Genomic DNA, 13,464 nt, shown 5'->3' with positions numbered 1-13,464 from the left:
AAACAATTCAATAGCACATGATAAAAGTGAAGGGAGGGGGGACCCACATTAATTTCCTTGAGGCAAATGATAAGCTGGCAGGTCTGGCTCTATGAGAGCAGATAAAAGCTCCAAACATGGTCGAATGACTCTTAGGATCCGAGCCTGGTACGGATGCAAATTAAAATAAAAACTATATCAACAGCAGCACAATTGTACCATTCACTGCTCCTTCATTAGCAGCCAGCTCTCCAGGGCCACGACCCACAAAGACAACCTCCCTTTCTTCTCCCTTCTAACTAATTTCCAAGCTGGTCAACAAAAGAAGGCGAATGACAAAAGCAGTTCTAACTGATGAGGCTCTGGGGAGAGGGTCGTTGGGGAGATTCATTTTATGTGTGCACATCGAAAAGCAAATGTGATGTGTCAGACCTGCTGAGGACTGGTCTCCCGCCGGGGATTCTGGAAGTGCCAACTTCCTCCTCTCAGAGCTCACCACAGCCGGGTAACAACCCAACGGTCACATCCACCAGTCCAGGCCTCCTGCTGCCTGAGAGAGCCAAGTTCCCCCAAACACTGCCTTGGATAGGGGGACCCCATTTAACAGCCGGGCCCATGATTCAGCACTCGCTACCATAGCAGCTTCCAGTTTTGACTGTAGAGGACAGTTCATTAATTGGATTATCATGAAGCATCATTACAGTGGGCAGTCATTGGGGTGAAGAGACACGGTTTCATCAAAATCCATCTCTTACTGAACGTTCAGACTCCAGGAGGGACCAGCTGCTTACACATCACAGGCTTCCCTCATTTTCTTCCCATTTGGTTAACATTCCTGATCAGCCACTCCAGGAACCTCTTCAAATGATAGGGCTCTCCAGCCACGAGTTCTTCACTGTTCCAGATTCCTTCACATTCATTCCCCAACCCGCACTTCTCCCCAAGCCTGGAATTCCCTGTATTTCCCCGCCGTCCATCCATATCCTCTTAGCCTCACAAAACTGTTTTCTCATTTTAAAATGCGACAAAAAGACTTGCTCTCCTGGGCTATTGGGAGACTCATATGAAACGAAGGACATGAAAGCAACTATAAATGGCACGCATACATGTCTTAACAGAAATGTCTTAATTGAAGCTATAGCACTGGGCCATTTAGAAACTGCAAAAAATCTCTCTCTTTATTGTTAAATGAGACAATTGTGGGTTTTTGGTTTTTTTTTTTTTCAGTCAATAGGACAAGTGAAGATTCTTGCACATCAACACCAAAATGAACATCCAACCCAATATTTTTCACTGATGGAAGCCAAACAAGCCACGGTGAGCCATCCTTACCTTGGCCCCTAAATGGTTTCCCAGAGTGTCTCACGTGCACGTGCCTGTTACTCAGCTCTTTGCTTCACCCCCTTTACGCTTCCAGCCATACTGCTCTGATGTCAGGAGGAAGGGCTGGTGCCTGGGAGAGGGAAAAAACAAAAAATAGTGGAGTGATTTCTTTTCTCTAATGTTGAATGTTGCTCCACTCTGTCCTTTAGGGAAGATGTCATCATTTAGAAAATGGACCACCTCTGTAGTCTAACTGGGGGCATCTGTCTACAGCCATACCGCCCTGAACACACCCGATCTCATCCGCTAACTGGGGGCATCTGCTGTGGACAGGGGCTCTGTTCTTTTCTAGCTTATATGCTAAGAAGCAAAGCAGGAGTGGAGAGAGAAGAGACATATGAAAGTCCCATGACTAAGCTGCTCTTCCGCCCACCCACAGTCAGCCAGGTGGTCACCAAGCTGCATGGTTAACCTCTCATTTTCCCAGCCGATAAGGATAAGGGAGATGTTATCTGCCATGAACAGCCCCTGGCTTTAGGGGAGGAAAATCCCCAGGGCTAGTAGTTAACAGCACATGACCCAGCACTGTTTTCCTCAATACTTCCAAGCCCTGGCTGCATCAGCCTAGACGACGGTCTTGGAAAGATAATAATGTGGGGTTAACTTGCTCAGGTCTCAAAAGACTTCCCCCAAACAACATTCACATCACCACTGCACTAGTTTCCTAGGGCTGCCATAGCAAATTACCCCAAACTGGGTGACTTAAGACAACAGAAATTTATTCTCTCATACTTGTGGAGGGCCAGAAGTTCAAAATCAAGGTGTCGGCAAAATTGATGCCTTCTGGAGGCTCCGAAGGAGAATCCATTCCTTGCCTCCACCAGGTGCAATCTTCGGCATGCCTTGGTTTGCATCTATATCACTCTAATTCCTGTCTCGGACTTCACCTAGCTTTTTCCTTTGTGTCTGTGTGTCCTCTCATAAAGACACCTGCCATTGGATCTAGGACCCACCCTGACTCATCTCAAGACTCTTACAGCTAGCTACAAAGATCTTTTTTCTAAATAAGGTTACCCTCACAGTTTCCAGGGGTTAGGACTTGGGCTTATCTTTTGGGGGGACAACTATTCACCCCACTACAGCACCCAAAAAAACGGGAAGGGAGAAAATGAGGAAACCACACCGAACCTCTATTCAAACCTATAAGAATCCATAGGATAAGGCAAGGACTACAGCTATTCAGCCAAATATGGCAACAAAGGCCAGGGGATACTAAATTGGGCCTTCCGTATAGCTGTAGTAGGGAAGAAGGGGCACTAGCTTGGGATCTGCCCTGCACTGAGAGCCACTGAGAACATGAGGTGGCCAGAATGACAAAGTCACAGGGAAAGAGCTACATCATCAATCTCTCTTTCCATTCACACATGCTCTTCTTCCTACCTCACTTCTGCCTGCTGGGTAACCTGTGGCCAACCCAGAGCTTTTTACCTTCCTGGGGGTGGGAGCAGCCTGGGCCAAGCCCTGGAAACGCTCCCAACAGCCTGTCTGTCCAGTACTTTGCCCTCCTGCCTGTGGAGGTCAGCCAACTCTGTTCACTCTGGGACAGCTTAAGTGACTGCACTTCCACAACTGGTTTGTGAACACAGGATTCAGCATTAAACTTTCTGCTGCTTTGGTTAATGTTTACAAAAGGAAAAGCCCTTCACAACTTAGTTAACAAAATCCAATCTAAGGATCAGAAAAAGGCATAGCAGGTACAAAAATTCTAAAAGTTCCTTTCTACAAGGAAGAAAATATTGAAAGAATCACCATTCCCAAGTTTCAAAGGAACAGTTCCTTACATTATTAATGTCACCTCTCTCCAAGAAATCCCTGCCAATTGTGTAAATAAACAGAAATGAAGTTACCAAGAAAATGGCTGAGACCTGAAATTGCAGGCCTTCAGTCAAGGCCACATCTGTACTACACATCTTGTTTTTCAAGCCTAGGGTCTATTATCAGTTGAAAGTCAAACTCTTCCCTAGTGCTAGGAAGAGGAGGCTGGCAAATGTGGTCTGCAAAAGTTTTGTAGATAAGTTAACGGGCTGAACTTTAACAGGTATTTGTTGAGTGTGAACTTTGTGTCGGCCACTCTGCTAGGTGCTAGGGGTGCGGCCGTGGACAGCGCTGCAAATGTGCTCTTACCTTCATGGAGAGCGAGGAAAGGAGACATTAAACTGACCATCACATAAATAACTAGTTGAACTAAATGCTATGAAGCAAGTGTGTGGGGTGTCAGGGAGGCACAGGGCACTTTGCATACCAACAGCTGATGTAAATGGCAACACAGGATATAGGAACTTTGCCCCCCGTGGTAATGAACTCTCCAGTGGGTCTCCTCTGAAAGGTGTGTCCTCTCTCTCTCTGTCTCTCTCTCTCGGATAGTGGAATGGAGGTGCTCTTACCCCTCGAAGAGCTATAAATATTTGAAGCAAATGTTTAGACAGGTTTGGGGGCTGCATTCTCCATGAACCCAGAAAGGATCCTAAAGCCCTCAGGGTAGAAGAGAGATGCTCTTGAAAAGAGAGTGCAACGGAAGCAGGTCCCCAGGGCTGACTTCGGAAAACAAGACACTAATCCTCTCATATTTGTTAGGATGGCTATGACCAAACAAGCGAAAGAGCAAATGTTGGCAAGGATGCTGGTGGAAGTTTACTTTCCCATTGTTGGTGGAAATCTACATTGGTGCAGCCACTATGGAAAACAGTATGGAGTTTCCTCAAAAAAAAAAAAAAAATGATAACAGAACTGTCAGATCATCTAGCAAACCTACTTCTGAGTATTTATCCAAAAACATTGAAATCAAGACCTCAAAGAGACAGACATCTGTACTCCCATACTCCCTGCAGCATTATTCACAAAGCCTAGCTGCGGAAACAACCTAAATGTCCATCAGTGGATGAATAAAGAAGTGGTACATATAGATGCTGGAAAATTATTCAGCCTTAAAAAAGAAGGAAATCTTGCTATATGTGACAATATGGATAAACCTTGAGGATGTTATGCTAAGTGAAACAAACCAGACACAGACAAATATTGGGTGATTCTGCTTATACGAAGAATTTAAAACAGTCAAACTCATAGAAGCAATGAGTAGAATGGTGGTTGTCAGGGGCTGAGAGAAGTGGAAACAGGGAGTTGCTTTTCGACAGGTTTAAAATTTCAGTTATGCCAGATGAATAAATTCTAGAGATCTGCTGTACAACATTGTGATAATAGTTAACAATACTTCAAAACACTTCAAAATTTGTTAAGAGAGTAGATTTCATGTTAAGTGTTCTCACCACAATAAAAGAAAGGAGGATAGAAAGGAAGGAAGCAAGGAAGGAAGGAAAAATGATTTAAGACCAGGGCCTTAAACTATGGCCTGTGGGTCAAATCCAGCGCTCTGCTTGCTTCTGTAAAGCAAGCTTCATTATAACGCAGCCATACTCATTTGTTTACGTGCCGTCTTTGGCTGCTGCTTTTGCACTGTAATAGCAGAGCTGAGTAGCTGTGACAGAGACTACATGACCTACAAAGCTGAAATTCCTGATTTCCCTGTGCAAGGGTGTCAGCTGCTGGTCATCCTGGTATTCTCCCTATCTCTGTTCTTGAAATTTATTCTCCTACTAGAAAACTTAAAACATTTCCCTACTACCTATTAGTCTGCTTCTAAATCCACAGACTGGGTTTAGCTCTGTCTCAATTCTAATTCACCTGGTCCAAGCTTATGTGTTCAATAATAAGTTAGTCACCAGACACATGTGGCTATTTAAATGTAAATTTAAAGTAATTACATCTGGCCCTTTACAAAAAGAATTTTGTCACACCTTGCTTTAGATTCCTGGGCACTCTTATCACCACACCAGAATGCCTCAAACGCTTTTCCACTTTTCCGTGGACTGCTTTGGAGGGAGGAGGGCCGAAACCCCAACAAAGAATCCATGTGCTACATACACACAGCAGACATTGGAGAGTACTCAAAAGTACCTACTGTGAGCCAGGCTGTTTTGGAAATATCACTGCGCTTAGCCCTCACCTCAACTTTGGGAGGTAGGAATGATCATCCTCATTTTACACACGAGAACACAGACTAAGTGATGCAAATTGCTGAAGTGGCAGAGCCATGTCTGATTTTTAGATCTGCCAGCCTGTGCACTTTATCACTGCATTCAACTTCCCACACTGTCGGCCACTCGAACATTTCTACAGAATCTCTGGGAAGAATTCCATAACTTTGGATAAAGAGATGATCAGTAGGAACTATACCAAGTGAATTCACTCTGCACAACCGACCGTCTCAGGCTGCTCCCGTAGACCACTGTCACTGTTGGTTCCCTGGAGACTCGGATCCTTGGGGGTGAGTTACTGTTCGGCTCCTTTTTGAATTCTTGTAGTTGTGTGGTGCAGTTAAGGGTGCGGAGAAGGGGAGCACCATTGAAAGCAATATTTACCTTATTAAGAACATCAAAGACCTAGCTGCTCCCTGACAATTTATTATTACCCCAGTAATTACATTATAAACACTCATGCTCCTCATCCAAAGGAGGGAACCGGGATTGTGAGGTGGTTCTGGAAACCACATCAACTAAGGACAGTTATGAGACCAGCAGATGGTCAGGTCAGAGAAGGGAAGACCTGGGAGAGGATGCTAGCTGTGCATTATTTCTTCAGGAAGCCCTGCCATATCAAGAAGAGCAGCCTTCAGCGTGTTCTGCCAGAGTTGAGAATGAAGACCAACAATTGGAAGTAAATGAAAGTAGACTTTGGCTCCAACTAGAAATATCTAATGATGTTCCAACTAGAAATATCTAATGATGAAATGAGCTGTTGAGATGACAAGCCCGCCCAACCCTAAAGATGTCCAAGCAAGAGCCAGATGACATCTGTAAGGAGGGCTGTGGCATGGATTTCTGAAGTGTGAAAAGTTAGATTAACTCACCTGTATGGTCCCCTCCAATTCAATGAGCCCACAATTCTGTGAATAAAGAGACCAGCCTGAAGACCGCAGTGGGAAAACTCAGTGCTTTGAACCTATTTGCTCTTTCCAACTCCTTCTACATTCTAATCACAACATCTCCCTAAAAGCAAGTACCTGTCTTCAACCAAGCCCAGGCACCTACAGTCATAATCCAGGACAAACCAAGTATTTACAACATAACTTTAAGAAGAACGATGTTTCAGTTTGTCAAGTGAAACTGCAAAGTCCCTGGCTTTGGAGTAGGCAGCAGGGAATGGGTGATCAAAATAACAATATTAATATTTACACTAAACTTTGCCATTTACAGGGGGACCTGTGATCTAATTAATCTTCACAGTAGCCCTACAAGTCACGTTAGTCATTATCATCCATTTGTACAGTAAGAGATTGCCTGGTTCCAACTGCAAATGGCTACAGACCTAATGAGTGACACCGCAAAGAGTATAGGTCACATCGGTAGACACCATTTTGATCACTGTCCTACGGAGACTAGCTGAGAGTTCAGGACTATTAGTTAAAATTTGTTTGCAGTTTTTACGATGCAGGTGGCCATTTTGGCACATGGAACTAGCAGAAGTGAACACATTGCTCAGAACATCATGCACTAGCAGTATGCACTTTTTATGAGCCCACCAGCATTTTCAGTGTTTAAATTTTCAGAATAAGTTTCACATTCTAAGGACGCATTCAGCTTGGGAGTCTAGATACTGCAGCAGATAATTATCAAGGCTCGTGCCATTTAGATATAGGTTGTCATTATTTTTCATCGCACTTAGTAGTGCTTTTGAATTTTATATCCTGTCTTCCCATCAGGTCTAGACTGAATCATCCTCTTTTCTGTCACAACACTAGCCTTTGGAGGCACCCAGAAGGAAAACAGTGTGAAGATGTTAGTTAACCCAGATGTTAATTAGAGGATGCTCACCAACTGTCACCTGAAAAAACCCTCCAGAATTCCTAGGGTTCTATTAGAGTGATGAGTGGGCCTGTGAATCACTGAGGATAGCCATCTTCGCTTCCAAAACTGGAAAACACCCCTCATCAGAAACATACCAACCGGCATTTAAGGCAGGCAAAGCTTTTAGGCAAACAGGATTACCAGACTGACTATGGCAATCAGATCACTTTGTATGGTTTATAAATGTTGAATCACTATGTGGACACCTGAAACCAATATAGTATTGTATGTCAACTACAATTTAATTTATTTATTTTTTTTTAATTTTCGAAGAGGAAAAAAAAGAATTGGGCAGACAGATATGGGGTAAGAAAGGGGAGAGCATTCCATGCAGAGAAGCCATCTGTGTAAAGGAAGGAAGGCATGGAAAAGAAAGGCATCTTCTGTGTGACCAGAGCGTGGAGAGGGTGCAGGGGAGTGCCGGGAGGCTGAACGGGTGGCTGGGAGCTCTCATGCGAAGTCCCTCTGACGGCAGGCTTCAGAGAGCACTCGATGCTGTAAGACAGTGCTTATCCAACACACGTCTCCCCAGAGAACTGTGAAACATCGAGTTTTTTAAATTGACACAAAAACATGCCATTTATAAAGATCTAGAATGGAGTTGTTAACAAAAAAGTACATTTTCTTAGTGTCAGTTTTGCTGAAGACATTTACTGTGTTAGTCAGCAAAAACCCCACTTGCTGCACCAGGAATATTTCGTAGCTTTGCTCCCTCCACTCCTGACCACCTACGTGGTAGAGAGAGAAGGGCAGGTTATGAGATTTATTCTGAAATAAGTTTCACTTCCATCACAGAAATGACAATTAGAAAAATACAGGGAAGATCTGCCTTGTCTAGCAAATCCTGACAGGGCCCGCACAGCAAAGTTACCACGGACTTCTTCTAGGCCAACCATTAACCAAGATGTTGCCCTGGCTGAGGTGGGCATGTGCTTTAGGGCTGAGCAGAAGGAGGAAATACAGGGGAAGCCTTTTACCAGTGGTAGGGATGGGAGCAAATTAGTCTTAAATCCTATCCTATTGGCCTGGTTAATGTAAGAGAAAGCTATCACATTAAAGTATTAGTGATTAAAGCTAAATGCATGGCTTCGTTTTATTTTTCTGTTCTTTCTGAATCCCACAACACTCAGAAATACTTCAGGGTTGCTGTTGCCTCCTTACCTAGAGTCTAAACTTGTTCTTGGCCAAGTGCAAAGTCCCACAATGGGTCTCTAGTCACCACACTGCCTGAAGAGTGGTGAGCATGGACAGGGCTGCCAATTGTTGAAAGGACTGACATCACAGATCCAAAAACCAGAAATGTGGCACAGGCCTTGCAAATGGCCTTGCAGGAGAGAGCACAAAATCTGCCACCCTAAAAACCTTTCTTCAAGCTCAAATACCTTGTCTGAAGAATATCTCTATCCACTAAATATTCTTGTGGGGCTGTTCATGCAAGAGTCAGTGAAGGGCCCTTAACCCTGTACCTAGCCCCCGAGTGCCGCCGATGTGTCAGACATTTTGTAGCAGGCGTGGGCTACAGGGAGAAGAAACACAGTCCCCATATTCTTGGAGCTCACAGTCTAGTGGAGAAGATAGGAAGAAAGAAGAAATTACATTTGTGATGAGGCTTACCAGAGGATCCTCAGGAGTGCTCAGAAGTTGGGGGGCCGCTAATTTGCTATGGTGTGATGTTGATATCTCTTGCCCATCCAAGGGGTGGTACGTTAAGCAAAAGAGGTCACATTACCCACTAGAGACTAGAGGGAGAAAGCTTAGGTTGCTCCACTAACCATCGACCACTTGGTAAAATAGAGATCAGAGCAGTGGCTTCTGTCGAAGGCAGGCCAAGAAATAAAAGACACTAGCCTTATCACACATACGGTGAATCTCTAAGCTGTAAGGTCCTCATACAGGCTGAAATGTTTTTCCAAGTGGCTGCTCTGCACAGTGTCGATTCCAGTAACACCCTGGAGAACTGGAGACTCCGTCTTCCTCCTGCCCCACCCCCTATCTACAGCAAAGCTGTAAATTCTGGAATAAACGAAGAGGACCTCTGAGCAATCCATGGGCTGCACTTCTGCAGGAAAGAAAAACTATTTCCAAGTCATTTCTCCTACTGTATGAGAAACCAGGCTGTGGCTTAGAAGTAACCGCACGTGTGGCAGCAGGGAGCAATGAAAGTGGAGAATGCTAAAGGTCCAGGGGCATAAAAGCACACAATAGTATACCTGTCTGGGAGACAAAGGGCCACCCCACGTATCTGAGCTGCCTTGGGAGAGTACCATTGAGTTACAGCAAGATTGTGCAATTCTGGGATTGACTGCCCCAAGTCATTAAAATAAAAATATTTAATATGTAGTATTCAAGAAACCAAGATTATACGACAAAAGTTTTAAATCTTTAAGTTTTTTTTACTTCAGAGGTAAATTTTAAATACTAGAAAAAAATATGCTATTTAAAATACATCGTTCCCTGAGAAGGCTAGAAGGTTGGAAAAAAAAGAATGTTACTCTATATACGAACTGGTTCTAAACTTTATTGTGCGTGCTTACCTAAACAACTATCAAGGTGGTGATTACCACAAATGAGAAAAAGAAAAAACAGTATCACATATACAATATTGACGGTGATTACATAGTACAGAAATTTCACAAGTATTCTAGACATTGTATACAAAACTCCTCTGAAAAGCTAGTGATAGGCTGTTTCTGGCAATGTATCAATGAAACCAGCAGCTATGCTCCAGGTATCAAAGGCTATGATCTTCCCAAAGGAGTTGCTGACAGCCCAGCCTCTGAAAGAGCTACCAAAATCAATACTGATCGCTAGGCAATGACATTTAGAGGACATCGAACACCAGAACGATGTGTCAGGGCACCATTTGCCAGAGCCAAATGCTTACATTTCCAAATGGAGCAGATGTATGACAATGCAAGCCTGGCTATGCTGAGAGCCATAGATACTGTTTTGAAAGCTGCTCTCAGTGAGCAAGTAATAACTTTACTGAAGCCAGCTTCAGTGCACCATTAAGACAGGTTTCAACTCCTCACCCACCACACCCGTTGTGTGAAAGCATGCTAAAAGGCAAAGTGTGCATGCAATAAAATGAACCACGGTAAATTTAACAGCTCCCAGATAAGCGCTGTTGCCAGGAAACTGGGCTTTCTGGAAGCAACCAGACAGAGGCCCAATCGCCAGTGCCCCTTGAGACGCCTGCATTTATTCCTCTGAAGAAGTGGTCAGGTGGGGATGAGGGGATTTGCTGCATCCCCACAGTGCAAGAAGGGAGAGGGACCTGGGTGTGTGATGAGTCTGCCACAAACAAATTTTTTCCTTTTCTGAGCTTTGTTGTCCTCCGCAGAGCTGAGAACCAGAAATATGCAGTCTTCCATAGAAAAAAGAGTGGGTTCGGTCTCAGATGGCATCTCAGCCAACGGCCTAGGAAAGAAAGGTATGTTGTGTCCAAAACAGCCAGCTTAAGCACACATCCCTGGGTTGAGTGTTGGCACTGCCAGCACCACGCTCAGCACCAAGCACTCTGCAGTCCCCTTTTCTGCTAGGAGCTGCCTTCTCTGGGCAGGGTCCACTCATTTGCCTTCAGAAATCTGAGAAGAGTGGCCAGGAGCTGGTGGGTCAAGTGGAAAGGGTATGGCTTTGGAGCAGGGTGGCTGAGTCACAATCCTGACTCTACCTACCCCTTATTGGCAGGGTTGTCTATCCCCTTCCCACGAAGCTCTCTGAACCTATTTCCATAAGTATAAGGGGCGACCAATAATACCTAGCTTTCATATCTGTTTTAAAATGTCAAGATAATATAATATCTAGCAGAGTGGCAGTAGGAGTTGCTCAATAAACAATAACTATTATTATTAGCTACTAATAAGTTATCATTTATTAGTAAGTAATAGTAATGTTCATTACTAGGCAGGAATGATTAAAAAGGAAGTAGAAAGAAAAGAGATCGATATTGGCACAATGAAATGGGCTTCACTTGTAAAGAAAGATTTCTCAAACTACCACGTAGCTCCCCCACAGAAAATGTTCACCAAGCCAAAATCTTGCCTCCCTCAACGGTAGTAAGAATATGTAAACATTCTGTATTCCCTTATAGTAAGTTTCCCACAGGCTTGTGATCAGCAGTAGGCAAGTTTTATCCTGTTTTCATGGGTAGGAGAAACTGAGGTACAAAAGATCACCCATTCTCTGAGTGAGTCAGAGACACCACCCTAAAATAAACCCAGCGGCTTTACAGTCTCTACTCTTTCTACTCTTTCTGGACTCAAACCATTCTATCAAATGATTAATATAGGTAGAAATCTCAATTAAAAAAAAAAAATGAGTCCTACAATGGAGATCCCTATGTTTTTGGCAACCAGAAAGATGACCTGCAGAAGCCAGAGCTGTCACCCACAGCACATGCTCTGACACAACCCTATGTCAACCTCTCCTCACTTGGTTGTGTATCAAAGGAGTGAGCAGGAGCACAAACAGACGGAACCCAACAGCACGCCTTCTTCCCAACAGCCTTCTGGACTCGACCAACAGCCCACGTTGTCCTACAGGAAAGCATGTCCGCTCCAGGCATCTGCCCATCCCTCAGATCCTGGTCCTTGTACCCCACTGCCTAGTCTTTGGTACACAGCTTCCTACCCAGGAGGCTGATCCAGACTAGGTTTGCAGAGCCTGAGGTGAGAACAGGCAGAGTGTCTTGCTTGTTGTGTAAAAGGAATCTGCTTCATCAGAGGCGAACCGGTTTCCACCAGTTTGCAGGACTCCATGCTGGATTTTGTTTCCCACCTCATTAGTTTACTCTGCCAGCATTCTTGGTCTAATGGCTCCTGCATACACCTCGCCTTTTCTTCTGACACTTGGTAGCCTCACAAAGTCCTAGGGGGATGAAGCTGAAGCCTGTGGCCAAATGGCTACCAGAGACTCCTGGAGAATTCCCTTCTCTCCACGTCCTTCCTATTAGGTGGACAGTTCATGTTTCCACTGGAAGGATTAGAGCCTGGAAGTCCTTGTTCATTTAGTTGGATAGTGTCCTGATCTTGTCCACTTAGGAGGATAGTACAAGTGAGGCTTTAAAAAACAGGCACCTGGTTTTGTGCCTAGCAGAGTGTCTTGAACATAATAGGGACAAAAATATCTTTTGGATGAATAAATGAATATTCATTTTATCAGCACTCCTATGCTCTTATTTCATGTCTTGCTACTTTTTCATTGTCCCTTAAGGAATGATATACAAGCTTTTATAAATGCAAATTCCAATTGAGTTTCTTTAGAGAAACCATTAGACTATAGCTATGCTCGGACATGCTCAGAAGAGCAACTTCAAGGACCAGAATCATCTATTTCATTAGTACTTTTTCCCCACAGAGCTCCACCAACTGTTATTCTATTTCAGGGTCCACAGGCATTCCTCTCTACTCAGGGAGAGGAAACCAAAGCAATCGCTTGTGACAAGTTCAAAAAGCCGAAGAGTTCTAAAAGTCTCCCTGAACCTGTAAGACTAAGCTGCCCCAGTCAGCAAAACAACAGCAACGTAAATGTCAGGAGCATCAGCCCCTGGCTGCAGAGATTGCTATAAACACATTTGTGCTTGGCCCCAATTTCTCTCCTCTTTTGCTGGCTAATTCTACTGCAGCAATTCAGAAGCTCTGCAACGCATAACCGCTCCCTCTCCCTCCCTGCGCATTCCTCATACCAATCCTCTTTGTAAATGTTTGCTTTAAATGTAATCTGCAGCTTTACTAAGATTATGTCCTGAGCACACATTTTTAGTCATCTGTATCTCTGCTGGAAGAGCTGACACTTTCCTGCACTCTCAATTCTTATTCCAGCTTTATTCCTTGGACTTCCTTCTGGCCTTGCTGTTCTGGTGGCGGCCTTTCAGAGTCAGAGCCTTACAGAATCCTTGGAGACAAAGATCACTGGTTACGTTTTCTTTGGAGCTTCCATGTGCCATGCACGTGGGAAGTGCTCGGTAAATATTTTTAGCAAACCCATCTATTCGTTGCTCCCTGAACTCCTCAGGCACGCTTCCATCTCTGAGCCCTTGCTGAAGCCTTGCCGACTGACAAGAATGCACTCCCTGCTCCTTTCCATTTATGCAAATATTGACTGTCCCTCAGGCCCAAATTGAGCTATCTGAGATCTTACAGAACACTGTTCTCTTGGCAATTAATGTGCTGTGGTTTTAACAATTAGTTTGTGTCTAGCT

The 13,464-nt window shown here is 44.2% G+C and overlaps 1 protein-coding gene across 1 annotated transcript in view; it reads right to left on the bottom strand.

Annotated features, from left to right (window-relative positions):
• Positions 1–1,331: 1,331 nt before the first annotated feature.
• CLHC1 (clathrin heavy chain linker domain containing 1) overlaps positions 1,332–13,464 on the bottom strand; it is a 57,310-nt gene continuing 45,177 nt past the window's right edge. Inside the window, exon 13 of the transcript XR_005658222.1 lies at positions 1,332–1,432. The gene's annotated coding sequence lies outside the window, so the exon portion shown is untranslated. The remainder of the gene's footprint in view (positions 1,433–13,464) is intronic.

This window comes from Pteropus medius, unplaced genomic scaffold, assembly GCF_902729225.1.
Source record: "Pteropus medius unplaced genomic scaffold, Ma_sr-lr_union100, whole genome shotgun sequence".
NCBI lineage: Eukaryota > Metazoa > Chordata > Mammalia > Chiroptera > Pteropodidae > Pteropus > Pteropus medius.
Note: the sequence above shows the minus strand (reverse complement) of the source record. Positions and strands in the feature narration are given on the sequence as shown.